Source organism: Pristiophorus japonicus, chromosome 10, assembly GCF_044704955.1.
Source record: "Pristiophorus japonicus isolate sPriJap1 chromosome 10, sPriJap1.hap1, whole genome shotgun sequence".
In the NCBI taxonomy this organism is placed as follows: domain Eukaryota; kingdom Metazoa; phylum Chordata; class Chondrichthyes; family Pristiophoridae; genus Pristiophorus; species Pristiophorus japonicus.
Window position 1 is genome coordinate 61,552,525 of NC_091986.1, and position 27,726 is coordinate 61,580,250.

The following is a 27,726-nucleotide window of genomic DNA, read 5'->3' on the forward strand; positions in this document are numbered from 1 at the left end:
GAGTCGGAGTGGCAGTTGGTGAGTAGGAGGGTCAGTTGGTGAATCGGAGAGGCAGTTGGTGAGTCTTAGAGGCAGTTGGTGAGTCGGAGAGGCAGTTGGTGAGTCGGAGAGGCAGTTGGTGAGTCGGAGAGGCAGTTTGTGAGTCGGAGAGGCAGTTGGTGAGTCGGAGGGGCAGTTGGTGAGTCGGAGAGGCAGTTGGTGAGTCGGAGGGGCAGTTGGTGAGTCGGAGAGGTAGTTGATGAGTTGGAGAGGCAGTTGGTGTGTCGGAGAGTCAGTTGGTGAGTCGGAGGGGCAGTTGGTGAGTAGGAGAGGTATTTGTTGAGTCGGAGAGGTAGTTGGTGAGTCGGAGAGTCAGTTGGTGAGTCGGCGGGGCTGTTGGTGAGTCGGAGAGGCAGTTGGTGAGTCGGAGAGACAGTTGGTGATTCGGAGGGGCAGTTGGTGAGTCAGAGAGGTTGTTGGTGAGTCGGAGAGGCAGTTGGTGAGTCGGAGAGACAGTTGGTGAGTCGGAGAGGCAGTTGGTGAGTCGGAGGGGCAGTTGGTGAGTCGGAGTGGTAGCTGGTGAGTCGGAGGGACAGTTGGTGAGTCTGAGAGGCAGTTGGTGAGTCGGAGAGGTAGTTGGTGAGTCGGAGGGGAAGTTGGTGAGTCGGCGGGGCAGTTGTTGAGTCGGAGAGGCAGTTGGTGAGTCGGAGAGGCAGTTGGTGCATCGGAGGGGCAGTTGGTGAGTCGAAGAGGCAGTTGGTGAATCGGAGAGGCAGTTGGTGATTCGGAAAGGCAGTTGGTGAGTCAGAGAGGTAGTTGGTGAGTCGGAGAGGCAGTTGGTGAGTCAGAGAGGTAGTTGTTGAGTAGGAGAGGTAGTTGGTGAATCGGAGAGCCAGTTGGTGAGTCGAAGGGCCGTTGGTGAGTCGGAGAGGTAGTTGGTGAGTCGGAGGGGCAGTTGGTGAGTCGGAGAGGCTGTTGGTGAGTCGGAGAGGCAGTTGGTGAGTCGGAGGGGCAGTTGGCGAGTCGGAGGGGCAGTTGGTGAGTCGGAGGGACAGTTGGTGAGTCGGAGAGGCAGTTGGTGAGTCGGAGAGACAGTTGGTGATTCGGAGAGTTAGTTGGTGAGTAGGAGGGGTAGTTGGTGAATCGGAGAGGCAGTTGGTGAGTCGAAGGGCCGTTGGTGAGTCGGAGAGGTAGTTGGTGAGTCGAAGGGTCAATTGGTGCGTAGGAGAGGGAGTGGATGAGTCGGAGAGGCAGTTCGTGAGTCGGAGAGGCAGTTGTTGAGTCGGAGGGGCAGTTGGTGAGTCGTAGGGTCAATTGGTGAGTAGGAGAGGTAGTTGATGAGTCAGAGAGGCAGTTGGGGAGTCGGAGAGGCAGTTGGTGAGTCGGAGGGGCAGTTGGTGAGTCGGAGAGGCAGTTGGTGAGTCGGAGGGGCAGTTGGTGAGTTGGACAGGCATTTGGTGAGTCGGCGAGGTAGTTGGTAAGTCGGACGAGCAGTTGGTGAGTCGGAGAGGCAGTTGGTGAGTCGGAGAGGCAGTTGGTGAGTCGGAGAGGCAGTTGGTGTCTCCGAGAGTCAGTTGCTGAGTCGGCGAGACAGTTGGTGAGGCGGAGAGGCAGTTGGTGAGTCGGAGAGGCAGTTGGTGAGTCGGAGAGGTAGTTGGTGAGTCGGAGAGGCAGTATGTGAGTCGGAGAGGCAGTTGGTGAGTCGGAGAGGCAGTTTGTGAGTCGGAGTGGCAGTTGGTGAGTCGGAGAGGCAGTTTGTGAGTCGGAGAGGCAGTTGGTGAGTCGGAGAGGCAGTTGGTGAGTCGGAGAGGCAGTGTGTGAGTCGGAGTGGCAGTTGGTGAGTAGGAGGGTCAGTTGGTGAATCGGAGAGGTAGTTGATGAGTTGGAGAGGCAGTTGGTGTGTCGGAGAGGCAGTTGGTGAGTCGGAGGGGCAGTTGGTGAGTCGGAGAGGTATTTGTTGAGTCGGAGAGGTAGTTGGTGAGTCGGAGAGTCAGTTGGTAAGTCGGCGGGGCTGTTGGTGAGTCGGAGAGGCAGTTGGTGAGTCGGAGAGACAGTTGGTGATTCGGAGGGGCAGTTGGTGAGTCAGAGAGGTTGTTGGTGAGTCGGAGAGGCAGTTGGTGAGTCGGAGAGACAGTTGGTGAGTCGGAGGGGCAGTTGGTGAGTCGGAGTGGTAGTTGGTGAGTCGGAGGGACAGTTGGTGAGTCTGAGAGGCAGTTGGAGTCGGAGAGGTAGTTGGTGAGTCGGAGGGGAAGTTGGTGAGTCGAAGAGGCAGTTGGTGAATCGGAGAGGCAGTTGGTGAGTCGGAGAGGCAGTTGGTGAGTCGGAGAGGCAGTTGGTGTGTCGGAGAGGCAGTTGGTGAGTCGGAGAGGCAGTTGGTGAGTCGGAGAGCCAGTTGGTGAGTCGGAGAGGCAGTTGGTGAGTCGGAGAGGTAGTTGGTGAGTCGGAGGGGCAGTTCCTGAGTCGGAGAGTTAGTTGGTGAGTCGGAGAGGGAGTTGGTGAATCGGAGGGGCAGTTGGTGAATCGGATAGGCAGTTGGTGAGTCGGAGAGGCAGTTGGTGAGTCGGAGACGCAGTTGGCGATTCGGAGAAGCAGTTGGTGAGTCGGAGAGGTAGCTGGTGAGTCGGAGAGGTAGTTGGTGAGTCGGAGAGGTAGTTGGTGATTCGGAGAGGAAGTTGGTGAGTCGGAGAGGCAGTTTGTGAGTCGGAGAGGCAGTTGGTGAGTCGGAGAGGCAGTCGGTGAGTCGGAGGGGCAGTCGGTGAGTCGGAGAGGCAGTTGGTGAGTCGGAGAGGCAGTTGGTGAGTCGGAGAGGCAGTCGGTGAGTCGGAGGGGAAGTTTTTGAATCGGAGCGGCAGTTGGTGAGTCGGAGAGGTAGTTGGTGAGTCGGAGAGGCAGTTGGTGAGTCGGAGAGGCAGTTGTTGAGTCGGAGGGGCAGTTGGTGAGTCGGAGCGGCAGTTGGTGATTCGGAGAGGTAGTTGGTGAGTCGGAGAGGAAGTTGGTGAGTCGGAGAGGCAGTTGGTGAGTCGGAGAGGTAGTTGGTGAGTCGGAGAGGCAGTTGGTGAGTCGGGGGGTCAGTTGGTGAGTCGGAGAAGTAGTTGGTGACTCGGAGAGGCAGTTGATGAGTCGGAGGGGCAGTTGGTGAGTCGGAGGGGCAGTTGGTGAGTCGGAGAGGCAGTTGGTGAGTCGGAGAGGTAGTTGGTGAGTCGGAGGGGCAGTTGGTGAGTCGGATAGGCAGTTGGTGAGTCGGAGAGGCTGTTTGTGAGTCGGAGAGGCAGTTGGTGAGTCGGAGGGGCAGTTGGTGAGTCGGAGAGGCAGTTGGTGAGTCGGAGAGGCAGTTGGTGAGTCGAAGAGGCAGTTGGTGAGTCGGAGAGGCAGTTGGTGAGTAGGAGGGGTAGTTGGTGAGTCGGAGAGGCAGTTGGTGAGTCGGAGGGGCAGTTGGTGAGTCGGAGGGGCAGTTGGTGAGTCGGAGAGGCAGTTGGTGAGTCGGAGCGGCAGTTGGTGAGTCGGAGAGGCAGTTGGTGATTCGGAGAGGCAGTTGGTGAGTCGGACAGGCAGTTGGTGAGTCGGAGAGGCAGTTGGTGAGTCGGAGAGGCAGTTGGTGAGTCGGAGAAGCAGTTGGTGAGTCGGAGGGGCAGTTGGTGAGTCGGAGCGGCAGTTGGTGAGTCGGAGAGGCAGTTGGTGAGTCGGCGAGTTAGTTGGCGAGTCGGAGAGGCAGTTGGTGAGTCGGAGAGGCAGTTGGTGAGTCGGAGAGGCAGTTTGTGAGTCGGAGAGGCAGTTGGTGATTCGGAGAGGCAGTTTGTGAGTCGGAGTGGCAGTTGGTGAGTCGGAGAGGCAGTTTGTGAGTCGGAGAGGCAGTTGGTGAGTCGGAGAGGCAGTTTGTGAGTCGGAGTGGCAGTTGGTGAGTCGGAGAGGCAGTTTGTGAGTCGGAGAGGCAGTTGGTGAGTCGGCGAGGCAGTTGGTGAGTCGGAGAGGCAGTGTGTGAGTCGGAGTGGCAGTTGGTGAGTAGGAGGGTCAGTTGGTGAATCGGAGAGGCAGTTGGTGAGTCTTAGAGGCAGTTGGTGAGTCGGAGAGGCAATTGGTGAGTCGGAGAGGCAGTTGGTGAGTTGGAGAGGCAGTTTGTGAGTCGGAGAGGCAGTTGGTGAGTCGGAGGGGCATTTGGTGAGTCGGAGAGGCAGTTGGTGAGTCGGAGGGGCAGTTGGTGAGTCGGAGAGGTAGTTGATGAGTCGGAGAGGCAGTTGGTGTGTCGGAGAGGCAGTTGGTGAGTCGGAGGGGCAGTTGGTGAGTCGGAGAGGTATTTGTTGAGTCGGAGAGGTAGTTGGTGAGTCGGAGAGTCAGTTGGTGAGTCGGCGGGGCTGTTGGTGAGTCGGAGAGGCAGTTGGTGAGTCGGAGAGACAGTTGGTGATTCGGAGGGGCAGTTGGTGAGTCAGAGAGGTAGTTGGTGAGTCGGAGAGGCAGTTGGTGAGTCGGAGAGACAGTTGGTGAGTCGGAGAGGCAGTTAGTGAGTCGGAGCGGCAGTTGGTGAGTCGGAGTGGTAGTTGATGAGTCGGAGGGACAGTTGGTGAGTCTGAGAGGCAATTGGTGAGTCGGAGAGGTAGTTGGTGAGTCGGAGGGGAAGTTGGTGAGTCGGCGGGGCAGTTGGTGAGTCGGAGAGGCAGTTGGTGAGTCGGAGAGGCAGTTGGTGCATCGGAGGGGCAGTTGGTGAGTCAAAGAGGCAGTTGGTGAATCGGAGAGGCAGTTGGTGAGTCGGAGAGGCAGTTGGTGAGTCGGAGAGGCAGTTGGTGAGTCGGAGAGGCAGTTGGTGTGTCGGAGAGGCAGTTGGTGAGTCGGAGAGGCAGTTGGTGAGTCGGAGAGCCAGTTGGTGAGTCGGAGAGGCAGTTGGTGAGTCGGAGAGGTAGTTGGTGAGTCGGAGGGGCAGTTCCTGAGTCGGAGAGGTAGTTGGTGAGTCGGAGAGGGAGTTGGTGAATCGGAGGGGCAGTTGGTGAATCGGAGAGGCAGTTGGTGAGTCGGAGAGGCAGTTGGTGAGTCGGAGAGGCAGTTGGCGATTCGGAGAAGCAGTTGGTGAGTCGGAGAGGTAGTTGGTGAGTCGGAGAGGTAGTTGGTGAGTCGGAGAGGTAGTTGGTGAGTCGGAGAGGAAGTTGGTGAGTCGGAGAGGCAGTTTGTGAGTCGGAGAGGCAGTTGGTGAGTCGGAGAGGCAGTCGCTGAGTCGGAGGGGCAGTCGGTGAGTCGGGTAGGCAGTTGGTGAGTCGGAAAGGCAGTTGGTGAGTCGGAGAGGCAGTCGGTGAGTCGGAGGGGAAGTTTTTGAATCGGAGCGGCAGTTGGTGAGTCGGAGAGGTAGTTGGTGAGTCGGAGAGGCAGTTGGTGAGTCGGAGAGGCAGTTGGTGAGTCGGAGGGGCAGTTGGTGAGTCGGAGCGGCAGTTGGTGATTCGGAGAGGTAGTTGGTGAGTCGGAGAGGAAGTTGGTGAGTCGGAGAGGCAGTTGGTGAGTCGGAGAGCTAGTTGGTGAGTCGGAGAGGCAGTTGGTGAGTCGGGGGGGCAGTTGGTGAGTCGGAGAAGTAGTTGGTGACTCGGAGAGGCAGTTGATGAATCGGAGGGGCAGTTGGTGAGTCGGAGGGGCAGTTGGTGAGTCGGAGAGGCAGTTGGTGAGTCGGAGAGGTAGTTGGTGAGTCGGAGGGGCAGTTGGTGAGTCGGATAGGCAGTTGGTGAGTCGGAGAGGCTGTTTGTGAGTCGGAGAGGCAGTTGGTGAGTCGGAGGGGCAGTTGGTGAGTCGGAGAGGCAGTTGGTGAGTCGGAGAGGCAGTTGGTGAGTCGAAGAGGCAGTTGGTGAGTCAGAGAGGCAGTTGGTGAGTAGGAGGGGTAGTTGGTGAGTCGGAGAGGCAGTTGGTGAGTCGGAGGGGCAGTTGATGAGTCGGAGGGGCAGTTGGTGAGTCGGAGAGGCAGTTGTTGATTCGGAGAGGCAGTTGGTGAGTCGGAGGGGCAGTTGGTGAGTCGGAGAGGCAGTTGGTGAGTCGGAGCGGCAGTTGGTGAGTCGGAGAGGCAGTTGGTGATTCGGAGAGGCAGTTGGTGAGTCGGACAGGCAGTTGGTGAGTCGGAGAGGCAGTTGGTGAGTCGGAGAGGCAGTTGGTGAGTCGGAGAAGCAGTTGGTGAGTTGGAGGGGCAGTTGGTGAGTCGGAGCGGCAGTTGGTGAGTCGGAGAGGCAGTTGGTGAGTCGGCGAGGTAGTTGGTGAGTCGGAGAGGCAGTTGGTGAGTCGGAGAGGCAGTTGGTGAGTCGGAGAGGCAGTTGGTGAGTCGGAGAGGCAGTTGGTGAGTCGGAGAGGTAGTTGGTGAGTCGGAGAGGCAGTTGGTGAGTCGGAGGGGCAGTTGGTGAGTCGGAGAGTCAGTTGGTGAGTCGGAGGGGCAGTTGGTGAGTCTGAGAGGTAGGTGGTGAGTCGGAGAGGCAGTTGGTGAGTCGGAGATACAGTTGGTGAGTCGGAGAGGCAGTTGGTGAGTCAGAGGGGCAGTTGGTGAGTCGGAGTGGTAGTTGGTGAGTCGGAGGGACAGTTGGTGAGTCTGAGAGGCAGTTGGTGAGTCGGAGAGGTAGTTGGTGAGTCGGAGGGGAAGTTGGTGAGTCGGCGGGGCAGTTGGTGAGTCGGAGAGGCAGTTGGTGAGTCGGAGGGGCAGTTGGTGCATCGGAGGGGCAGTTGGTGAGTCGGAGAGGCAGTTGGTGAATCGGAGAGGCAGTTGGTGAGTCGGAGAGGCAGTTGGTGAGTCGGAGAGGCAGTTGGTGTGTCGGAGAGGCAGTTGGTGAGTCGGAGAGGCAGTTGGTGAGTCGGAGAGGCAGTTGGTGAGTCGGAGAGGCAGTTGGTGAGTCGGAGAGGTAGTTGGTGAGTCGGTGGGGCAGTTCCTGATTCGGAGAGGTAGTTGGTGAGTCGGAGAGGGAGTTGGTGAATCGGAGGTGCAGTTGGTGAATCGGAGAGGCAGTTGGTGAGTCGGAGAGGCAGTTGGTGAGTCGGAGAGGCAGTTGGCGATTCGGAGAAGCAGTTGGTGAGTCGGAGAGGTAGTTGGTGAGTCGGAGGGGTAGTTGGTGAGTCGGAGAGGTAGTTGGTGAGTCGGAGAGGAAGTTGGTGAGTCGGAGAGGCAGTTGGTGAGTCGGAGAGGCAGTCGGTGAGTCGGAGAGGCAGTCGGTGAGTCGGAGGGGCAGTCGGTGAGTCGGAGAGGCAGTTGGTAAGTCGGAGAGGCAGTTGGTGAGTCGGAGAGGCAGTCGGTGAGTCGGAGGGGATGTTTTTGAATCGGAGCGGCAGTTGGTGAGTCGGAGAGGTAGTTGGTGAGTCGGAGAGGCAGTTGGTGAGTCGGAGAGGCAGTTGGTGAGTCGGAGAGGCAGTTGGTGAGTCGGAGAGCCAGTTGGTGAGTCGGAGAGGCAGTTGGTGAGTCGGAGAGGTAGTTGGTGAGTCGGAGGGGCAGTTCCTGAGTCGGAGAGTTAGTTGGTGAGTCGGAGAGGGAGTTGGTGAATCGGAGGGGCAGTTGGTGAATCGGATAGGCAGTTGGTGAGTCGGAGAGGCAGTTGGTGAGTCGGAGACGCAGTTGGCGATTCGGAGAAGCAGTTGGTGAGTCGGAGAGGTAGCTGGTGAGTCGGAGAGGTAGTTGGTGAGTCGGAGAGGTAGTTGGTGATTCGGAGAGGAAGTTGGTGAGTCGGAGAGGCAGTTTGTGAGTCGGAGAGGCAGTTGGTGAGTCGGAGAGGCAGTCGGTGAGTCGGAGGGGCAGTCGGTGAGTCGGAGAGGCAGTTGGTGAGTCGGAGAGGCAGTTGGTGAGTCGGAGAGGCAGTCGGTGAGTCGGAGGGGAAGTTTTTGAATCGGAGCGGCAGTTGGTGAGTCGGAGAGGTAGTTGGTGAGTCGGAGAGGCAGTTGGTGAGTCGGAGAGGCAGTTGTTGAGTCGGAGGGGCAGTTGGTGAGTCGGAGCGGCAGTTGGTGATTCGGAGAGGTAGTTGGTGAGTCGGAGAGGAAGTTGGTGAGTCGGAGAGGCAGTTGGTGAGTCGGAGAGGTAGTTGGTGAGTCGGAGAGGCAGTTGGTGAGTCGGGGGGTCAGTTGGTGAGTCGGAGAAGTAGTTGGTGACTCGGAGAGGCAGTTGATGAGTCGGAGGGGCAGTTGGTGAGTCGGAGGGGCAGTTGGTGAGTCAGAGAGGCAGTTGGTGAGTCGGAGAGGTAGTTGGTGAGTCGGAGGGGCAGTTGGTGAGTCGGATAGGCAGTTGGTGAGTCGGAGAGGCTGTTTGTGTGTCGGAGAGGCAGTTGGTGAGTCGGAGGGGCAGTTGGTGAGTCGGAGAGGCAGTTGGTGAGTCGGAGAAGCAGTTGGTGAGTCGGAGGGGCAGTTGGTGAGTCGGAGCGGCAGTTGGTGAGTCGGAGAGGCAGTTGGTGAGTCGGCGAGTTAGTTGGCGAGTCGGAGAGGCAGTTGGTGAGTCGGAGAGGCAGTTGGTGAGTCGGAGAGGCAGTTTGTGAGTCGGAGAGGCAGTTGGTGATTCGGAGAGGCAGTTTGTGAGTCGGAGTGGCAGTTGGTGAGTCGGAGAGGCAGTTTGTGAGTCGGAGAGGCAGTTGGTGAGTCGGAGAGGCAGTTTGTGAGTCGGAGTGGCAGTTGGTGAGTCGGAGAGGCAGTTTGTGAGTCGGAGAGGCAGTTGGTGAGTCGGCGAGGCAGTTGGTGAGTCGGAGAGGCAGTGTGTGAGTCGGAGTGGCAGTTGGTGAGTAGGAGGGTCAGTTGGTGAATCGGAGAGGCAGTTGGTGAGTCTTAGAGGCAGTTGGTGAGTCGGAGAGGCAATTGGTGAGTCGGAGAGGCAGTTGGTGAGTCGGAGAGGCAGTTTGTGAGTCGGAGAGGCAGTTGGTGAGTCGGAGGGGCATTTGGTGAGTCGGAGAGGCAGTTGGTGAGTCGGAGGGGCAGTTGGTGAGTCGGAGAGGTAGTTGATGAGTCGGAGAGGCAGTTGGTGTGTCGGAGAGGCAGTTGGTGAGTCGGAGGGGCAGTTGGTGAGTCGGAGAGGTATTTGTTGAGTCGGAGAGGTAGTTGGTGAGTCGGAGAGTCAGTTGGTGAGTCGGCGGGGCTGTTGGTGAGTCGGAGAGGCAGTTGGTGAGTCGGAGAGACAGTTGGTGATTCGGAGGGGCAGTTGGTGAGTCAGAGAGGTAGTTGGTGAGTCGGAGAGGCAGTTGGTGAGTCGGAGAGACAGTTGGTGAGTCGGAGAGGCAGTTAGTGAGTCGGAGCGGCAGTTGGTGAGTCGGAGTGGTAGTTGATGAGTCGGAGGGACAGTTGGTGAGTCTGAGAGGCAATTGGTGAGTCGGAGAGGTAGTTGGTGAGTCGGAGGGGAAGTTGGTGAGTCGGCGGGGCAGTTGGTGAGTCGGAGAGGCAGTTGGTGAGTCGGAGAGGCAGTTGGTGCATCGGAGGGGCAGTTGGTGAGTCAAAGAGGCAGTTGGTGAATCGGAGAGGCAGTTGGTGAGTCGGAGAGGCAGTTGGTGAGTCGGAGAGGCAGTTGGTGTGTCGGAGAGGCAGTTGGTGAGTCGGAGAGGCAGTTGGTGAGTCGGAGAGCCAGTTGGTGAGTCGGAGAGGCAGTTGGTGAGTCGGAGAGGTAGTTGGTGAGTCGGAGGGGCAGTTCCTGAGTCGGAGAGGTAGTTGGTGAGTCGGAGAGGGAGTTGGTGAATCGGAGGGGCAGTTGGTGAATCGGAGAGGCAGTTGGTGAGTCGGAGAGGCAGTTGGTGAGTCGGAGAGGCAGTTGGCGATTCGGAGAAGCAGTTGGTGAGTCGGAGAGGTAGTTGGTGAGTCGGAGAGGTAGTTGGTGAGTCGGAGAGGTAGTAGGTGAGTCGGAGAGGAAGTTGGTGAGTCGGAGAGGCAGTTTGTGAGTCGGAGAGGCAGTTGGTGAGTCGGAGAGGCAGTCGGTGAGTCGGAGGGGCAGTCGGTGAGTCGGGTAGGCAGTTGGTGAGTCGGAAAGGCAGTTGGTGAGTCGGAGAGGCAGTCGGTGAGTCGGAGGGGAAGTTTTTGAATCGGAGCGGCAGTTGGTGAGTCGGAGAGGTAGTTGGTGAGTCGGAGAGGCAGTTGGTGAGTCGGAGAGGCAGTTGGTGAGTCGGAGGGGCAGTTGGTGAGTCGGAACGGCAGTTGGTGATTCGGAGAGGTAGTTGGTGAGTCGGAGAGGAAGTTGGTGAGTCGGAGAGGCAGTTGGTGAGTCGGAGAGCTAGTTGGTGAGTCGGAGAGGCAGTTGGTGAGTCGGGGGGGCAGTTGGTGAGTCGGAGAAGTAGTTGGTGACTCGGAGAGGCAGTTGATGAATCGGAGGGGCAGTTGGTGAGTCGGAGGGGCAGTTGGTGAGTCGGAGAGGCAGTTGGTGAGTCGGAGAGGTAGTTGGTGAGTCGGAGGGGCAGTTGGTGAGTCGGATAGGCAGTTGGTGAGTCGGAGAGGCTGTTTGTGAGTCGGAGAGGCAGTTGGTGAGTCGGAGGGGCAGTTGGTGAGTCGGAGAGGCAGTTGGTGAGTCGGAGAGGCAGTTGGTGAGTCGAAGAGGCAGTTGGTGAGTCAGAGAGGCAGTTGGTGAGTAGGAGGGGTAGTTGGTGAGTCGGAGAGGCAGTTGGTGAATCGGAGGGGCAGTTGATGAGTCGGAGGGGCAGTTGGTGAGTCGGAGAGGCAGTTGTTGATTCGGAGAGGCAGTTGGTGAGTCGGAGGGGCAGTTGGTGAGTCGGAGAGGCAGTTGGTGAGTCGGAGCGGCAGTTGGTGAGTCGGAGAGGCAGTTGGTGATTCGGAGAGGCAGTTGGTGAGTCGGACAGGCAGTTGGTGAGTCGGAGAGGCAGTTGGTGAGTCGGAGAGGCAGTTGGTGAGTCGGAGAGGCAGTTTGTGAGTCGGAGAGGTAGTTGGTGAGTCGGAGGGGCAGTTGGTGAGTCGGAGAGGCAGTTGGTGAGTCGGAGAGGCAGTTGGTGAGTCGGAGAGGCAGTTGGTGAGTCGGAGAGTTAGTTGGTGAGTCGGAGAGGCAGTTGGTGATTCGGGGAGGCAGTTGATGAGTCGGAGAGGTAATTGGTGAGTCGGAGAGGTAGTTGGTGAATCGGAGAGGCAGTTGGTGAGTCGGGGGGGCAGTTGGTGAGTCGGAGAGGTAGTTGGTGAGTCGGAGAGGTAGTTGTTGACTCGGAGAGGAAGTTGGTGAGTCGGAGGGGCAGTTGGTGAGTCGGAGGGGCAGTTGGTGAGTCGGAGAGGCAGTTGGTGAGTCGGAGGAGCAACTGGTGAGTCGGTGAGGCAGTTGGTGAGTCGGAGAGGCAGTTGGTGAGTCGGAGAGGCAGTTGGTGAGTAGGAGGGGCAGTAGGTGAGTCGGAGAGGCAGTTGGTGAGTCGGAGGAGCAGTTGGTGAGTCAGAGAGGCAGTTGGTGAGTCAGAGAGGCAGTTGGTGAGTCGGAGAGGAAGTTGGTGAGTCGGAGAGGCAGTTGGTGAGTTAGAGAGGCAGTTGGTGAGTCGGAGGGGCAGTTGGTGAGTCGGAGAAGTAGTTGGTGAGTCGGAGGGACAGTTGGTGAGTCGGAGTGGCAGTTGGTGAACGGAGAGGTAGTTGGTGAGTCAGAGGGGAAGTTGGTGAGTCGGCGGGGCAGTTGCTGAGTCGGAGAGCCAGTTGGTGAGTCAGAGAGGCAGTTGGTGCATCGGCGGTGCAGTTGGTGAGTCGGAGAGGCAGTTGGTGAGTCGGAGAGGCAGTTGGTGAGTCGGAGAGGCAGTTGGTGAGTGGGAGAGGCAGTTGGTGAGTCGGAGAGGCAGTTGGTGAGTCGGAGGGGCAGTTGGAGAGTCGGAGAGGCAGTTGGAGAGTCGGAGAGGCAGTTGGTGAGTAGGAGAGGTAGTTGGTGAGTCGGAGAGGTAGTTGGTGAGTCGGAGAGGCAGTTGGTGAGTCGGAGAGGCAGTTGGTGAGTCGGAGAGGCAGTTTGTGAGTCGGAGAGGCAGTTAGTGAGTCGGAGGGGCAGTTGGTGAGTCGGAGAGGCAGTTGGTGAGTCGGAGAGGCAGTTGGTGAGTCGGAGAGGCAGTTGGTGAGTCGGGGGGGCAGTTCGTGAGTCAGAGAGGTAGTTGGTGAGTCGGAGAGGTAGTTGCTGACTCGGAGAGGCAATTGGTGAGTCGGAGGGGCAGTTGGTGAGTCAGAGGGGCAGTTGGTGAGTCGGAGAGGCAGTTGGTGAGTCGGAGGGGCAGTTGGTGAGTCGGAGAGGAAGTTGGTGAGTCGGATAGGCAGTTGGTGAGTCGGTGAGGTAGTTGGTGAGTCGGAGGGGCAGTTGGCGAGTCGGAGAAGTAGTTGGTGAGTCGGAGGGACAGTTGGTGAGTCGGAGAGGCAGTTGGTGAGTGGGAGGGGCAGTTGGTGATTCGGAGAGGCAGTTGGTGAGTCGGAGAGGCAGTTGGTGAGTCGGAGAGGCAGTTGGTGAGTCGGAGAGGCAGTTGGTGAGTCCGAGAGGCAATTGGTGAGTAGGCGGGGCAGTTGGTGAGTCGGAGGGGCAGTTGGTGAGTCGGAGAGGCAGTTCGTGAGTCGGAGAGGCAGTTTGTGAGTCGGAGAGGCAGTTAGTGAGTCGGAGGGGCAGTTGGTGAGTCGGAGAGGCAGTTGGTGTGTCAGAGAGGGAGTTGGAGAGTCGGAGGGGCATATGGTGAGTCGGAGAGACAGTTGGTGAGTCGGAGAGGCAGTTGGTGAGTCGGAGAGGCAGTTGGAGAGTCGGAGAGGCATTTGGTGAGTCGGAGAGGTAGTCGGTGAGTCGGAGAGGTAGTAGCTGAGTCGGAGAGGTAGTCGGTGAGTCGGAGAGGTAGTCGGTTAGTCGGAGAGGCAGTCGGTGAGTCGGAGAGGCAGTCGATGAGTCGGAGGCGCAGTCGGTGAGTCGGAGAGGTAGTTGGTGAGTCGGAGGGGCAGTTGGTGTGTCGGAGAGGCAGTTGCTGAGTCGGAGAGGCAGTTGCTGATTCGGAGAGGCAGTTGGAGAGTCGGAGGGGCAGTTGGCGAGTCGGAGAGGCAGTTGGTGAGTCGGAGAGGCAGTTGGTGAGTCGGAGAGGCAGTTGGTGAGTCGGAGAGGCAGTTGGTGAGTCAGAGAGCCAGTTGGTGAGTCGGAGGGGCAGTTGGTGAGTCGGAGAGGCAGTTGGTGAGTCGGAGAGGTGGTTGGTGAGTCTGAGAGGTAGTTGGTGAGTCGGAGAGGAAGTTGGTGAGTCGGAGAGGTAGTTGGTGAGTCGGAGAGGCAGTTGGTGAGTCGGAGAGGTAGTTGGTGAGTCGGAGAGGCAGTTGGTGAGTCGGAGAGGCAGTTTGTGAGTCGGAGAGGTAGTTGGTGAGTCGGAGGGGCAGTTGGTGAGTCGGAGAGGCAGTTGGTGAGTCGGAGAGGCAGTTGGTGAGTCGGAGAGGCAGTTGGTGAGTCGGAGAGTTAGTTGGTGAGTCGGAGAGGCAGTTGGTGATTCGGGGAGGCAGTTGATGAGTCGGAGAGGTAATTGGTGAGTCGGAGAGGTAGTTGGTGAATCGGAGAGGCAGTTGGTGAGTCGGGGGGGCAGTTGGTGAGTCGGAGAGGTAGTTGGTGAGTCGGAGAGGTAGTTGGTGACTCGGAGAGGCAGTTGGTGAGTCGGAGGGGCAGTTGGTGAGTCGGAGGGGCAGTTGGTGAGGCGGAGAGGCAGTTGGTGAGTCGGAGGAGCAACTGGTGAGTCGGTGAGGCAGTTGGTGAGTTGGAGAGGCAGTTGGTGAGTCGGAGAGGCAGTTGGTGAGTAGGAGGGGCAGTAGGTGAGTCGGAGAGGCAGTTGGTGAGTCGGTGGAGCAGTTGGTGAGTCAGAGAGGCAGTTGGTGAGTCGGAGAGGCAGTTGGTGAGTCGGAGAGGCAGTTGGTGAGTCGGACAGGCAGTTGGTGAGTCAGAGAGGCAGTTGGTGAGTCGGAGGGGCAGTTGGTGAGTCGGAGAAGTAGTTGGTGAGTCGGAGGGACAGTTGGTGAGTCGGAGTGGCAGTTGGTGAACGGAGAGGTAGTTGGTGAGTCAGAGGGGAAGTTGGTGAGTCGGCGGGGCAGTTGCTGAGTCGGAGAGCCAGTTGGTGAGTCAGAGAGGCAGTTGGTGCGTCGGAGGTGCAGTTGGTGAGTCGGAGAGGCAGTTGGTGAGTCGGAGAGGCAGTTGGTGAGTCGGAGAGGCAGTTGGTGAGTGGGAGAGGCAGTTGGTGAGTCGGAGAGGCAGTTGGTGAGTCGGAGAGGTAGTTGGTGAGTCGGAGGGGCAGTTGGAGAGTCGGAGAGTTAGTTGGTGAGTCGGAGAGGGCGTTGGTGAGTCGGAGGGGCAGTTGGAGAGTCGGAGAGGCAGTTGGAGAGTCGGAGAGGCAGTTGGTGAGTAGGAGAGGTAGTTGGTGAGTCGGAGAGGTAGTTGGTGAGTCGGAGAGGCAGTTGGTGAGTCGGAGAGGCAGTTGGTGAGTCGGAGAGGCAGTTGGTGAGTCGGAGAGGCAGTTGGTGAGTCGGAGAGGCAGTTCGTGAGTCGGAGAGGCAGTTTGTGAGTCGGAGAGGCAGTTAGTGAGTCGGAGGGGCAGTTGGTGAGTCGGAGAGGCAGTTGGTGAGTCGGAGAGGCAGTTGGTGAGTCGGAGGGGCAGTTGGTGAGTCGGAGAGGCAGTTGGTGAGTCGGGGGGGCAGTTCGTGAGTCAGAGAGGTAGTTGGTGAGTCGGAGAGGTAGTTGCTGACTCGGAGAGGCAATTGGTGAGTCGGAGGGGCAGTTGGTGAGTCAGAGGGGCAGTTGGTGAGTCAGAGAGGCAGTTGGTGAGTCGGAGGGGCAGTTGGTGAGTCGGAGAGGCAGTTGGTGAGTCGGAGAGGCAGTTGGTGAGTCGGTGAGGTAGTTGGTGAGTCGGAGGGGCAGTTGGCGAGTCGGAGAAGTAGTTGGTGAGTCGGAGGGACAGTTGGTGAGTCGGAGAGGCAGTTGGTGAGTGGGAGGGGCAGTTGGTGATTCGGAGAGGCAGTTGGTGAGTCGGAGAGGCAGTTGGTGAGTCGGAGAGGCAGTTGGTGAGTCGGAGAGGCAGTTGGTGAGTCCGAGAGGCAGTTGGTGAGTAGGCGGGGCAGTTGGTGAGTCGGAGGGGCAGTTGGTGAGTCGGAGGGGCAGTTGGTGAGTCAGAGGGGCAGTTGGTGAGTCGGAGAGGCAGTTGGTGAGTCGGAGGGGCAGTTGGTGAGTCGGAGAGGCAGTTGGTGAGTCGGAGATGCAGTTGGTGAGTCGGTGAGGTAGTTGGTGAGTCGGAGGGGCAGTTGGCGAGTCGGAGAAGTAGTTGGTGAGTCGGAGGGACAGTTGGTGAGTCGGAGAGGCAGTTGGTGAGTTGGAGGGGCAGTTGGTGATTCGGAGAGGCAGTTGGTGAGTCGGAGAGGCAGTTGGTGAGACGGAGAGGCAGTTGGTGAGTCCGAGAGGCAGTTGGTGAGTAGGCGGGGCAGTTGGTGAGTCGGAGGGGCATTTGGTGAGTCGGAGAGGTAGTTGGTGAGTCAGAGGGACAGTTGGTGAGTCGGAGAGGCAGTTGGTGAGTCGGAGAGTGAGTTGGAGAGTCGGAGGGGCAGTTGGTGAGTCGGAGAGGCAGTTGGTGAGTCGGAGAGGCAGTTGGTGAGTCGGAGAGGCAGTTGGAGAGTCGGAGAGGCATTTGGTGAGTCGGAGAGGTAGTTGGTGAGTCCGAGAGTTAGTAGGTGAGTCGGAGAGGTAGTCGGTGTGTCGGAGTGGTAGTCGGTGAGTCGGAGAGGCAGTCGGTGAGTCGGAGAGGCAGTCGATGAGTCAGAGGCGCAGTCGGTGAGTCGGAGAGGTAGTTGGTGAGTCGGAGTGGCAGTTGGTGTGGCGGAGAGGTAGTTGGTGACTCAGAGAGGCAGTTGGTGAGTCGGGGGGGCAGTTGGTGAGTCGGAGAGGTAGTTGGTGAGTCGGAGAGGTAGTTGGTGACTCGGTGAGGCAGTTGGTGAGTCGGAGGGGCAGTTGGTGAGTCGGAGCGGCAGTTGGTGAGTCGGAGAGGCAGTTGGTGAGTCGGAGGGGCAGTTGGTGAGTCGGTGAGGCAGTTGGTGAGTCGGAGAGGCAGTTGGTGAGTTGGAGGGGCAGTTGGTGAGTCGGGGAGGCAGTTGATGAGTCGGAGAGGTAGTTGGTGAGTCGGAGAGGTAGTTGGTGACTCGGAGAGGCAGTTGGTGAGTCGGGGGGGCAGTTGGTGAGTCGGAGAGGTAGTTGGTGAGTCGGAGAGGTCGTTGGTGACTTGGTGAGGCAGTTGGTGAGTCGGAGGGGCAGTTGGTGAGTCGGAGGGGGAGTTGTTGAGTCGGAGAGGCAGTTGGTGAGTCGGAGGGGCAGTTGGTGAGTCGGTGAGGCAGTTGGTGAGTCGGAGAGGCAGTTGGTGAGTCGGAGAGGCAGTTGGTGAGTAGGAGGGGCAGTTGGTGAGTCGGAGAGGCAGTTGGTGAGTCAGAGGGGCAGTTGGTGAGTCAGAGCGGCAGTTGGTGAGTCGGAGAGGCAGTTGGTGTGTCGGAGAGGCAGTTGGTGAGTCGGAGAAGCAGTTGGTGAGTCGGAGAGGCAGTTGGTGAGTCGGAGGGGCAGTTGGTGAGTCGGAGAAGTAGTTGGTGAGTCGGAGGGACAGTTGGTGAGTTGGAGAGGCAGTTGGTAAGTCGGAGAGGTAGTTGGTGAGTCGGAGGGGAAGTTGGGGAGTCGGCGGGGCAGTTGGTGAGTCGGAGATCCAGTTGGTGAGTCGGAGAGGCAGTTGGTGCGTCGGAGGTGCAGTTGGTGAGTCGGAGAGGCAGTTGGTGAGTCGGAGAGGCAGTTGGTGAGTCGGAGAGGCAGTTGGTGAGTGGGAGATGCAGTTGGTGAGTCGGAGAGGCAGTTGGTGAGTCGGAGAGGTAGTTGGTGAGTCGGAGGGGCAGTTGGTGAGTCGGAGAGTTAGTTGGTGAGTCGGAGAGGGCGTTTGTGAGTCGGAGGGGCAGTTGGAGAGTCGGAGAGGCAGTTGGAGAGTCGGAGAGGCAGTTGGTGAGTCGGAGAGGTAGTTGGTGAGTCAGAGAGGTAGTTGGTGAGTCGGAGAGGTAGGTGGTGAGTCGGAGAGGCAGTTGGTGAGTCGGAGAGGCAGTTTGTGAGTCGGAGAGGCAGTTTGTGAGTCGGAGAGACAGTTGGTGAGTCGGAGGGGCAGTTGGTGAGTCGGAGAGGCAGTTGGTGAGTCGGAGAGGCAGTTGGTGAGTCGGAGAGGCAGTTGGTGAGTCGGAGAGGCAGTTGGTGAGTCTGAGAGGCAGTTGGTGAGTCGGGGGGGCAGTTCGTTAGTCGGAGGGGCAGTTGGTGAGTCGGAGAGGCAGTTGGTGAGTCGGAGGGGCAGTTGGTGAGTCGGAGAGGCAGTTGGTGAGTCGGAGAGGCAGTTGGTGAGTCGGAGAGGCAGTTGGTGAGTCGGAGGGGCAGTTGGTGAGTCGGAGAAGTATTTGGTGAGTCGGAGGGACAGTTGGTGAGTCGGAGAGGCAGTTGGTGAGTCGGAGAGTTAGCTGGTGAGTCGGAGGGGAATTTGGTGAGACGGTGGGGCAGTTGGTGAGTCGGTGAGCCAGTTGGTGAGTCGGCGAGGCAGTTGGTGAGTCGGAGAGGCAGTTGGTGAGTCGGAGAGGTAGTTGGTGAGTGGGAGAGACAGTTGGTGAGTCGGAGAGGCAGTTGGTGAGTCGGAGATGTAGTTGGTGAGTCGGAGGGGCAGTTGTTGAGTCAGAGAGGTAGTTGGTGAGTCGGAGAGGGTGTTGGTGAGTCGGAGGGGCAGTTGGCGAGTCGGAGAGGCAGTTGGTGAGTCGGAGAGGCAGTTGGAGAGTCGGAGAGGCAGTTGGTGAGTCGGAGAGGGCGTTGGTGAGTCGGAGAGGCACTTGGTGAGTCGGAAAGGCAGTTGGTGAGTCGGAGAGGAAGTTGGTGAGTCGGAGAGGCAGTTGGAGAGTCGGAGAGGCAGTTGGTGAGTCGGAGAGGCAGTTGGTGAGTCGGAGAGGCAGTTGGAGAGTCGGAGAGGCAGTTGGTGAGTCGGAGAGGTAGTTGGTGAGTCTGAGAGGTAGTTTGTGAGTCGGAGAGGTAGTTGGTGAGTCGGAGAGGTAGTTGGTGACTCGGAGAGGCAGTTGGTGAGTCGGAGACGTAGTTGGTGAGTCGGAGTGGCAGTTGGTGAGGCGGAGAGGCAGTTTGTGAGTCGGAGAGGCAGTTGGTGAGTCGGAGGGGCAGTTGGTGAGTCGGAGAGTCAGTTGTTGAGTCGGAGAGGCAGTTGGTGACTCGGAGAGGCAGTTGGTGAGTCGGAGAGGTAGTTGGTGAATTGGAGAGGCAGTTGGTGAGTCGGGCAGGCAGTTGGTGAGTCGGAGAGGTAGTTGGTGAGTCGGAGAGGTAGTTGGTGACTCGGAGAGGCAGTTGGTGAGTCAGAGGGGAATTTGGTGAGACGGTGGGGCAGTTGGTGAGTCGGAGAGCCAGTCGGTGAGTCGGAGAGGCAGTTGGTGAGTCGGAGAGGCAGTTGGAGAGTCGGAGAGGCAGTTGGTGAGTCGTAGAGGGTGTTGGTTAGTCGGAGAGGCAGTTGGTGAGTCGGAGAGGCAGTTGGTGAGTCGGAGAGGCAGTTGGTAAGTCGGAGAGGCAGTTGGAGAGTTGGAGAGGCAGTTGGTGAGTCGGAGAGGCAGTTGGAGAGTCGGAGAGGCTGTTGGTGAGTCGGAGAGGTAGTTGGTGAGTCGGAGAGGTAGATGGTTAGTCGGAGATTTAGTTGGTGAGTCGGAGAGGTAGTTGGTGTGTCGGAGAGGCAGTTGGTGAGTCGGAGAGGAAGTTGGTGAGTTGGAGAGGCAGTTGGTGAGTCGGAGAGGCAGTTTGTGAGTCGGAGAGGCAGTTGGTGAGTCGGAGGGGCTGTTGGTGAGTCGGAGAGGCAGTTGGTGAGTCGGGGAGGAAGTTGGTGAGTTGGAGAGGCAGTTGGTGAGTCGGAGAGGTAGTTGGTGACTTGGAGAGGCAGTTGTTGAGTCGGGGAGGCAGTTGGTGAGTCGGAGAGGTAGTTGGTGAGTCGGAGAGGTAGTTGGTGACTCGGAGAGGCAGTTGGTGAGTCGGGGGGGCAGTTGGTGAGTCGGAGAGGTAGTTGGTGAGTCGGAGAGGTAGTTGGTGACTCGGAGAGGCAGTTGGTGAGTCGGAGGAGCAGTTGCTGAGTCGGAGAGGCAGTTGGTGAGTCGGAGAGGTAGTTGGTGAGTCGGAGGGGCAGTTGGTGAGTTGGAGAGGCAGTTGGTGAGTCGGAGAGGCAGTTGGTGAGTCGGAGGCGCAGTTGGTGAGTCGGAGAGGCAGTTGGTGAGTCGGAGAGGTAGTTGGTGAGTCGGAGAGGTAGTTGGTGACTTGGAGAGGCAGTTGTTGAGTCGGGGGGGGGCAGTTGGTGAGTCGGAGAGGTAGTTGGTGAGTCGGAGAGGTAGTTGGTGACTCGGAGAGGCAGTTGGTGAGTCGGAGGGGCAGTTGGTGAGTCGGAGAGGCAGTTGGTGTGTCAGAGAGGGAGTTGGAGAGTCGGAGGGGCAGTTGGTGAGTCGGAGAGACAGTTGGTGAGTCGGAGAGGCTGTTGGTGAGTCGGAGAGGCATTGGAGAGTCGGAGAGGCATTTGGTGAGTCGGAGAGTTAGTTGGTGAGTCGGAGAGGTAGTAGGTGAGTCGGAGAGGTAGTCGGTGAGTCGAAGAGGTAGTCGGTTAGTCGGAGAGGCAGTCGGTGAGTCGGAGAGGCAGTCGATGAGTCGGAGGCGCAGTCGGTGAGTCGGAGAGGTAGTTGGTGAGTCGGAGGGGCAGTTGGTGTGTCGGAGAGGCAGTTGCTGAGTCGGAGAGGCAGTTGCTGATTCGGAGAGGCAGTTGGAGAGTCGGAGGGGCAGTTGGCGAGTCGGAGAGGCAGTTGGTGAGTCGGAGAGGCAGTTGGTGAGTCGGAGAGGCAGTTGGTGAGTCGGAGAGGCAGTTGGTGAGTCAGAGAGCCAGTTGGTGAGTCGGAGGGGCAGTTGGTGAGTCGGAGAGGCAGTTGGTGAGTCGGAGAGGTGGTTGGTGAGTCTGAGAGGTAGTTGGTGAGTCGTAGAGGAAGTTGGTGAGTCGGAGAGGTAGTTGGTGAGTCGGAGAGGCAGTTGGTGAGTCGGAGAGGTAGTTGGTGAGTCGGAGAGGCAGTTGGTGAGTCGGAGAGGCAGTTTGTGAGTCGGAGAGGTAGTTGGTGAGTCGGAGGGGCAGTTGGTGAGTCGGAGAGGCAGTTGGTGAGTCGGAGAGGCAGTTGGTGAGTCGGAGAGGCAGTTGGTGAGTCGGAGAGTTAGTTGGTGAGTCGGAGAGGCAGTTGGTGATTCGGGGAGGCAGTTGATGAGTCGGAGAGGTAATTTGTGAGTCGGAGAGGTAGTTGGTGAATCGGAGAGGCAGTTGGTGAGTCGGGGGGGCAGTTGGTGAGTCGGAGAGGTAGTTGGTGAGTCGGAGAGGTAGTTGGTGACTCGGAGAGGCAGTTGGTGAGTCGGAGGGGCAGTTGGTGAGTCGGAGGGGCAGTTGGTGAGTCGAAGAGGCAGTTGGTGAGTTGGAGGAGCAACTGGTGAGTCGGTGAGGCAGTTGGTGAGTTGGAGAGGCAGTTGGTGAGTCGGAGAGGCAGTTGGTGAGTAGGAGGGGCAGTAGGTGAGTCGGAGAGGCAGTTGGTGAGTTGGAGAGGCAGTTGGTGTGTCGGAGAGGCAGTTGGTGAGTAGGAGGGGCAGTAGGTGAGTCGGAGAGGCAGTTGGTGAGTCGGAGGAGCAGTTGGTGAGTCAGAGAGGCAGTTGGTGAGTCGGAGAGGCAGTTGGTGAGTCGGAGATGCAGTTGGTGAGTCGGTGAGGTAGTTGGTGAGTCGGAGGGGCAGTTGGCGAGTCGGAGAAGTAGTTGGTGAGTTGGAGGGGCAGTTGGTGATTCGGAGAGGCAGTTGGTGAGTCGGAGAGGCAGTTGGTGAGTCGGAGAGGCAGTTGGTGAGTCCGAGAGGCAGTTGGTGAGTAGGCGGGGCAGTTGGTGAGTCGGAGGGGCATTTGGTGAGTCGGAGAGGTAGTTGGTGAGTCGGAGGGACAGTTGGTGAGTCGGAGAGGCAGTTGGTGAGTCGGAGAGTGAGTTGGAGAGTCGGAGGGGCAGTTGGTGAGTCGGAGAGGCAGTTGGTGAGTCGGAGAGGCAGTTGGTGAGTCGGAGAGGCAGTTGGAGAGTCGGAGAGGCATTTGGTGAGTCGGAGAGGTAGTTGGTGAGTCCGAGAGGTAGTAGGTGAGTCGGAGAGGTAGTCGGTGTGTCGGAGTGGTAGTCGGTGAGTCGGAGAGGCAGTCGGTGAGTCGGAGAGGCAGTCGATGAGTCAGAGGCGCAGTCGGTGAGTCGGAGAGGTAGTTGGTGAGTCGGAGTGGCAGTTGGTGTGGCGGAGAGGTAGTTGGTGACTCAGAGAGGCAGTTGGTGAGTCGGGGGGGCAGTTGGTGAGTCGGAGAGGTAGTTGGTGAGTCGGAGAAGTAGTTGGTGACTCGGTGAGGCAGTTGGTGAGTCAGAGGGGCAGTTGGTGAGTCGGAGCGGCAGTTGGTGAGTCGGAGAGGCAGTTGGTGAGTCGGAGGGGCAGTTGGTGAGTCGGTGAGGCAGTTGGTGAGTCGGAGAGGCAGTTGGTGAGTTGGAGGGGCAGTTGGTGAGTCGGGGAGGCAGTTGATGAGTCGGAGAGGTAGTTGGTGAGTCGGAGAGGTAGTTGGTGACTCGGAGAGGCAGTTGGTGAGTCGGGGGGGCAGTTGGTTAGTCGGAGAGGTAGTTGGTGAGTCGGAGAGGTCGTTGGTGACTTGGTGAGGCAGTTGGTGAGTCGGAGGGGCAGTTGGTGAGTCGGAGGGGCAGTTGTTGAGTCGGAGAGGCAGTTGGTGAGTCGGAGGGGCAGTTGGTGAGTCGGTGAGGCAGTTGGTGAGTCGGAGAGGCAGTTGGTGAGTCGGAGAGGCAGTTGGTGAGTAGGAGGGGCAGTTGGTGAGTCGGAGAGGCAGTTGGTGAGTCAGAGGGGCAGTTGGTGAGTCAGAGCGGCAGTTGGTGAGTCGGAGAGGCAGTTGGTGTGTCGGAGAGGCAGTTGGTGAGTCGGAGAAGCAGTTGGTGAGTCGGAGAGGCAGTTGGTGAGTCGGAGGGGCAGTTGGTGAGTCGGAGAAGTAGTTGGTGAGTCGGAGGGACAGTTGGTGAGTTGGAGAGGCAGTTGGTAAGTCGGAGAGGTAGTTGGTGAGTCGGAGGGGAAGTTGGGGAGTCGGCGGGGCAGTTGCTGAGTCGGAGAGCCAGTTGGTGAGTCGGAGAGGCAGTTGGTGCGTCGGAGGTGCAGTTGGTGAGTCGGAGAGGCAGTTGGTGAGTCGGAGAGGCAGTTGGTGAGTCGGAGAGGCAGTTGGTGAGTGGGAGAGGCAGTTGGTGAGTCGGAGAGGCAGTTGGTGAGTCGGAGAGGTAGTTGGTGAGTCGGAGGGGCAGTTGGTGAGTCGGAGAGTTAGTTGGTGAGTCGGAGAGGGCGTTGGTGAGTCGGAGGGGCAGTTGGAGAGTCGGAGAGGCAGTTGGAGAGTCGGAGAGGCAGTTGGTGAGTCGGAGAGGTAGTTGGTGAGTCAGAGAGGTAGTTGGTGAGTCGGAGAGGTAGGTGGTGAGTCGGAGAGGTAGTTGGTGAGTCGGAGAGGCAGTTGGTGAGTCGGAGAGGCAGTTGGTGAGTCCGAGAGGCAGTTGGTGAGTAGGCGGGGCAGTTGGTGAGTCGGAGGGGCATTTGGTGAGTCGGAGAGGTAGTTGGTGAGTCGGAGGGACAGTTGGTGAGTCGGAGAGGCAGTTGGTGAGTCGGAGAGTGAGTTGGAGAGTCGGAGGGGCAGTTGGTGAGTCGGAGAGGCAGTTGGTGAGTCGGAGAGGCAGTTGGTGAGTCGGAGAGGCAGTTGGAGAGTCGGAGAGGCATTTGGTGAGTCGGAGAGGTAGTTGGTGAGTCCGAGAGGTAGTAGGTGAGTCGGAGAGGTAGTCGGTGTGTCGGAGTGGTAGTCGGTGAGTCGGAGAGGCAGTCGGTGAGTCGGAGAGGCAGTCGATGAGTCAGAGGCGCAGTCGGTGAGTCGGAGAGGTAGTTGGTGAGTCGGAGTGGCAGTTGGTGTGGCGGAGAGGTAGTTGGTGACTCAGAGAGGCAGTTGGTGAGTCGGGGGGGCAGTTGGTGAGTCGGAGAGGTAGTTGGTGAGTCGGAGAGGTAGTTGGTGACTCGGTGAGGCAGTTGGTGAGTCAGAGGGGCAGTTGGTGAGTCGGAGCGGCAGTTGGTGAGTCGGAGAGGCAGTTGGTGAGTCGAAGGGGCAGTTGGTGAGTCGGTGAGGCAGTTGGTGAGTCGGAGAGGCAGTTGGTGAGTTGGAGGGGCAGTTGGTGAGTCGGGGAGGCAGTTGATGAGTCGGAGAGGTAGTTGGTGAGTCGGAGAGGTAGTTGGTGACTCGGAGAGGCAGTTGGTGAGTCGGGGGGGCAGTTGGTGAGTCGGAGAGGTAGTTGGTGAGTCGGAGAGGTCGTTGGTGACTTGGTGAGGCAGTTGGTGAGTCGGAGGGGCAGTTGGTGAGTCGGAGGGGCAGTTGTTGAGTCGGAGAGGCAGTTGGTGAGTCGGAGGGGCAGTTGGTGAGTCGGTGAGGCAGTTGGTGAGTCGGAGAGGCAGTTGGTGAGTCGGAGAGGCAGTTGGTGAGTAGGAGGGGCAGTTGGTGAGTCGGAGAGGCAGTTGGTGAGTCAGAGGGGCAGTTGGTGAGTCAGAGCGGCAGTTGGTGAGTCGGAGAGGCAGTTGGTGTGTCGGAGAGGCAGTTGGTGAGTCGGAGAAGCAGTTGGTGAGTCGGAGAGGCAGTTGGTGAGTCGGAGGGGCAGTTGGTGAGTCGGAGAAGTAGTTGGTGAGTCGGAGGGACAGTTGGTGAGTTGGAGAGGCAGTTGGTAAGTCGGAGAGGTAGTTGGTGAGTCGGAGGGGAAGTTGGGGAGTCGGAGAGGCAGTTGGTGAGTCGGAGAGGTAGTTGGTGAGTCGGAGGGGCAGTTGGTGAGTCGGAGAGTTAGTTGGTGAGTCGGAGAGGGCGTTGGTGAGTCGGAGGGGCAGTTGGAGAGTCGGAGAGGCAGTTGGAGAGTCGGAGAGGCAGTTGGTGAGTCGGAGAGGTAGTTGGTGAGTCAGAGAGGTAGTTGGTGAGTCGGAGAGGTAGGTGGTGAGTCGGAGAGGTAGTTGGTGAGTCGGAGAGCCAGTTGGTGAGTCGGAGGGGCAGTTGGTGAGTCGGAGAGGCAGTTGGTGAGTCGGAGAGGCAGTTGGTGAGTCGGAGAGGCAGTTGGTGAGTCGGAGAGGCAGTTGGTGAGTCTGAGAGGCAGTTGGTGAGTCGGGGGGGCAGTTCGTGAGTCGGAGGGGCAGTTGGTGAGTCGGAGAGGCAGTTGGTGAGTCGGAGGGGCAGTTGGTGAGTCGGAGAGGCAGTTGGTGAGTCGGAGAAGCAGTTGGTGAGTCGGAGAGGCAGTTGGTGAGTCGGAGGGGCAGTTGGTGAGTCGGAGAAGTATTTGGTGAGTCGGAGGGACAGTTGGTGAGTCGGAGAGGCAGTTGGTGAGTCGGAGAGGTAGCTGGTGAGTCGGAGGGGAATTTGGTGAGACGGTGGGGCAGTTGGTGAGTCGGTGAGCCAGTTGGTGAGTCGGCGAGGCAGTTGGTGAGTCGGAGAGGCAGTTGGTGAGTCGGAGAGGTAGTTGGTGAGTGGGAGAGACAGTTGGTGAGTCGGAGAGGCAGTTGGTGAGTCGGAGAGGTAGTTGGTGAGTCGGAGGGGCAGTTGGTGAGTCAGAGAGGTAGTTGGTGAGTCGGAGAGGGTGTTGGTGAGTCGGAGGGGCAGTTGGCGAGTCGGAGAGGCAGTTGGTGAGTCGGAGAGGCAGTTGGAGAGTCGGAGAGGCAGTTGGTGAGTCGGAGAGGGAGTTGGTGAGTCGGAGAGGCACTTGGTGAGTCGGAAAGGCAGTTGGTGAGTCGGAGAGGCAGTTGGTGAGTCGGAGAGGCAGTTGGAGAGTCGGAGAGGCAGTTGGTGAGTCGGAGAGGCAGTTGGTGAGTCGGAGAGGCAGTTGGAGAGTCGGAGAGGCAGTTGGTGAGTCGGAGAGGTAGTTGGTGAGTCTGAGAGGTAGTTTGTGAGTCGGAGAGGTAGTTGGTGAGTCGGAGAGGTAGTTGGTGACTCGGAGAGGCAGTTGGTGAGTCGGAGACGTAGTTGGTGAGTCGGAGTGGCAGTTGGTGAGGCGGAGAGGCAGTTTGTGAGTCGGAGCGGCAGTTGGTGAGTCGGAGGGGCAGTTGGTGAGTCGGAGAGTCAGTTGGTGAGTCGGAGAGGCAGTTGGTGACTCGGAGAGGCAGTTGGTGAGTCGGAGAGGTAGTTGGTGAGTCGGAGAGGTAGTTGGTGAATTGGAGAGGCAGTTGGTGAGTCGGAGAGGTAGTTGGTGAGTCGGAGAGGTAGTTGGTGACTCGGAGAGGCAGTTGGTGAGTCAGAGGGGAATTTGGTGAGATGGTGGGGCAGTTGGTGAGTCGGAGAGCCAGTTGGTGAGTCGGAGAGGCAGTTGGTGAGTCGGAGAGGCAGTTGGAGAGTCGGAGAGGCAGTTGGTGAGTCGTAGAGGGTGTTGGTTAGTCGGAGAGGCAGTTGGTGAGTCGGAGAGGCAGTTGGTGAGTCGGAGAGGCAGTTGGTGAGTCGGAGAGGCAGTTGGAGAGTCGGAGAGGCAGTTGGTGAGTCGGAGAGGCAGTTGGAGAGTCGGAGAGGCTGTTGGTGACTCGGAGAGGTAGTTGGTGAGTCGGAGAGGTAGTTGGTGAGTCGGAGATTTAGTTGGTGAGTCGGAGAGGTAGTTGGTGACTCGGAGAGGCAGTTGGTGAGTCGGGGGGGCAGTTGGTGAGTCGGAGAGGTAGTTGGTGAGTCGGAGAGGTCGTTGGTGACTTGGTGAGGCAGTTGGTGAGTCGGAGGGGCAGTTGGTGAGTCGGAGGGGCAGTTGTTGAGTCGGAGAGGCAGTTGGTGAGTCGGAGGGGCAGTTGGTGAGTCGGTGAGGCAGTTGGTGAGTCGGAGAGGCAGTTGGTGAGTCGGAGAGGTAGTTGGTGAGTCGGAGAGGTAGTTGGTGACTCGGAGAGGCAGTTGGTGAGTCGGGGGGGCAGTTGGTGAGTCGGAGAGGTAGTTGGTGAGTCGGAGAGGTCGTTGGTGACTTGGTGAGGCAGTTGGTGAGTCGGAAGGGCAGTTGGTGAGTCGGAGGGGCAGTTGTTGAGTCGGAGAGGCAGTTGGTGAGTCGGAGGGGCAGTTGGTGAGTCGGTGAGGCAGTTGGTGAGTCGGAGAGGCAGTTGGTGAGTCGGAGAGGCAGTTGGTGAGTAGGAGGGGCAGTTGGTGAGTCGGAGAGGCAGTTGGTGAGTCAGAGGGGCAGTTGGTGAGTCAGAGCGGCAGTTGGTGAGTCGGAGAGGCAGTTGGTGTGTCGGAGAGGCAGTTGGTGAGTCGGAGAAGCAGTTGGTGAGTCGGAGAGGCAGTTGGTGAGTCGGAGGGGCAGTTGGTGAGTCGGAGAAGTAGTTGGTGAGTCGGAGGGACAGTTGGTGAGTTGGAGAGGCAGTTGGTAAGTCGGAGAGGTAGTTGGTGAGTCGGAGGGGAAGTTGGGGAGTCGGCGGGGCAGTTGGTGAGTCGGAGAGCCAGTTGGTGAGTCGGAGAGGCAGTTGGTGCGTCGGAGGTGCAGTTGGTGAGTCGGAGAGGCAGTTGGTGAGTCGGAGAGGCAGTTGGTGAGTCGGAGAGGCAGTTGGTGAGTGGGAGAGGCAGTTGGTGAGTCGGAGAGGCAGTTGGTGAGTCGGAGAGGTAGTTGGTGAGTCGGAGGGGCAGTTGGAGAGTCGGAGAGGCAGTTGGAGAGTCGGAGAGGCAGTTGGTGAGTCGGAGAGGTAGTTGGTGAGTCAGAGAGGTAGTTGGTGAGTCGGAGAGGTAGGTGGTGAGTCGGAGAGGTAGTTGGTGAGTCGGAGAGGCAGTTGGTGAGTCGGAGAGGCAGTTGGTGAGTCCGAGAGGCAGTTGGTGAGTAGGCGGGGCAGTTGGTGAGTCGGAGGGGCATTTGGTGAGTCGGAGAGGTAGTTGGTGAGTCGGAGGGACAGTTGGTGAGTCGGAGAGGCAGTTGGTGAGTCGGAGAGTGAGTTGGAGAGTCGGAGGGGCAGTTGGTGAGTCGGAGAGGCAGTTGGTGAGTCGGAGAGGCAGTTGGTGAGTCGGAGAGGCAGTTGGAGAGTCGGAGAGGCATTTGGTGAGTCGGAGAGGTAGTTGGTGAGTCCGAGAGGTAGTAGGTGAGTCGGAGAGGTAGTCGGTGTGTCGGAGTGGTAGTCGGTGAGTCGGAGAGGCAGTCGGTGAGTCGGAGAGGCAGTCGATGAGTCAGAGGCGCAGTCGGTGAGTCGGAGAGGTAGTTGGTGAGTCGGAGTGGCAGTTGGTGTGGCGGAGAGGTAGTTGGTGACTCAGAGAGGCAGTTGGTGAGTCGGGGGGGCAGTTGGTGAGTCGGAGAGGTAGTTGGTGAGTCGGAGAGGTAGTTGGTGACTCGGTGAGGCAGTTGGTGAGTCAGAGGGGCAGTTGGTGAGTCGGAGCGGCAGTTGGTGAGTCGGAGAGGCAGTTGGTGAGTCGAAGGGGCAGTTGGTGAGTCGGTGAGGCAGTTGGTTAGTCGGAGAGGCAGTTGGTGAGTTGGAGGGGCAGTTGGTGAGTCGGGGAGGCAGTTGATGAGTCGGAGAGGTAGTTGGTGAGTCGGAGAGGTAGTTGGTGACTCGGAGAGGCAGTTGGTGAGTCGGGGGGGCAGTTGGTGAGTCGGAGAGGTAGTTGGTGAGTCGGAGAGGTCGTTGGTGACTTGGTGAGGCAGTTGGTGAGTCGGAGGGGCAGTTGGTGAGTCGGAGGGGCAGTTGTTGAGTCGGAGAGGCAGTTGGTGAGTCGGAGGGGCAGTTGGTGAGTCGGTGAGGCAGTTGGTGAGTCGGAGAGGCAGTTGGTGAGTCGGAGAG